General features: G+C 42.0%; 1 pseudogene; it reads left to right on the forward strand.

Annotated features, from left to right (window-relative positions):
• The first annotated feature begins 315 nt into the window (after positions 1-315).
• Positions 316-1399, forward strand: LOC147964925 (uncharacterized; annotated as a pseudogene).
• Positions 1400-2190: the final 791 nt, after the last annotated feature.

Here is a 2190-nt window from a genome sequence, read left to right on the forward strand (position 1 = left end):
GTCGTGCTGACAAAACTCTCCCTTGAAGCTCTACTAGATCGTGAGTTCGCAAGACGTCACTGAGCTGAACGTGTGTAGATCGCAGAGGTGCCGTACGTTCGGTACTAGGATCGGTCGATCGTGAAGACGTACGACTACATCAACCATGTTGTCATAACGCTTCCGCTTATGGTCTATGAGGGTACGTGGACGACACTCTCCCCTCTCATTGCTATGCATCACCATGATCTTGCATGTACGTAGAATTTTTTTGAAATTACTGTGTTCCCCAACAGGAACATCATTCTTAGATTGTGTTTCTTGTTTCTACTAATCATGGCAGGATGCAGAGTCAATTCATGGGCTTTCTCAATCAGGGGAGACATGCCACCACCTCCGAAAATAGAACCACCGTCACAAGAGGTGCCAAGACATCAGAATGCGCACAATCAGGTTCTTGTTTCCATGCCACCTTTTAGTGGTCATTTTAAGCCTGTTTATATATTGAATGTGAGTTTGAAATAAATACTATATATGCTTCCCATAATTTTTCTGAGCATAAAGAAGCTAAGGGCACGGTTGGTACATTCACCAGTTTTGCTACTGTTTGGTGGAGTGAACATTGTCGGTTATACCCTGATTATGTACCTACTACTTGGGATGATTTAAAACTTGTCATGCGAGATAGATTTGTCAATGTTTATTATACTCGTGGCATGATTAAAAAACTACAACATTTAAAACAAGGTAGTGGCACTGTAACAAAATATTATAATGATTTACGAACTACCTTGTTGCACTCTTTTTTAGAGGAAAGTGAAGATAATTTTATGGAGAGATTTTGGGGAGGATTAAACTATGATATTGAGAGATACTAATTCATGAAGAGTTTTATCCTATGGACCGTTTGTTTTGTCTTGCTTGCAAAGTTGAACAGGAAATAAAACGGTGTGTTGTCCACAAGGAGAATAAGCGTATGATGCACATTCCAAGAGATGATATGGTTGTTCCTTCAACTAGTAGGCATACTATGACAACAACATCCATTGTTGAGAGAACTACATCACCACCACTAGGTGACATGTCACCACCTAGAGTGCCTACATCATCTGAGTTGTCCATAAGAGGTAATGACAAAGGTATTAATCTTCCACCTCCACATGAGTATGATGAATGCCTTGTCAATTTAAATGCACCATGCGATGAGCTACCCACTACTTTGATCACACCACCTAGTTTAGAGGACTGTGTTCATGTTTTGACTTCGCCATGTGATCAAACAAATGCAGTAAGAACAATTTTGAGTGCACCCCTTGAATTAACCGTTGATGCGAAAGAACCATGTGAATCAGGGAATAACTCCGATTTGGATCAAATACGTTTGGAAATAATTGTGCCAATGTTTATCATTTTGATATGACCTCCAATCTTGGTGATGATTCCGTGTCGAATACCTTGTTGCATGTTTGTATATTTAAGCATGTTGTAGCATGTAATTTTGAAGCAATTAAAGTTCATTCACCAATGTTGGGACGGTTTAATGATAAGCATTGTCAATCTTGTGATCGCCACAGATGCTGCAAAGCAGGAGAAGTTCATGGAAGGGCCGAATGATGAGATGAGTATGCAGTTGATGGTGGCAACATTCACCAACTACCAGGAGTTGGTAGATAAGTCTCTTATGATTGAAGGGAAGCAGCAGCAGATTGAGAGCCGTAAGAGGAAGTACGGACACGGGAGGTATAACTCAGGAGCTCAGCAGAAGCCTCGCCTAACCCCGAACTCGGGAGGACTTGTTCATAACCATGGAGGTCATAACCACACTGGAGGAGGATCGCATAACCACAATGGTTCTAAGAATGGGAATGGGAATGGAGCCAACAACAATCAGAACCGCCCCAATCCAACCACACCCGCCAAAAGAGACCTAAGGCACGTTACTTGCTTTAAGTGCGGGAAGACTGGACACTATGCCACGGAGTGCCCTGAAGGAAAGAATGGAAACGGAAATGGGAGCGCTGGGAAGAAGCCCAATCCATTCAACAAAGGACAAGTGAACCACGTTAACGTGGAGGAGGTTGAAGAGCACCTAGACGCGGTTATAGGTAAGTTTTTGGTTAAGTCATTTACAACTCTTGTTCTTTTTGATACTGGTGCATCGCATTCATACATATCAAGGGAATTCATGGATAAGTTTAAACTACCGACCCA

The sequence above is a fragment of the Triticum urartu genome, chromosome 6A (genome assembly GCF_056163025.1).
Source record: "Triticum urartu cultivar PI428250 chromosome 6A, HENAU_Tu73, whole genome shotgun sequence".
Classification (NCBI taxonomy): domain Eukaryota; kingdom Viridiplantae; phylum Streptophyta; class Magnoliopsida; order Poales; family Poaceae; genus Triticum; species Triticum urartu.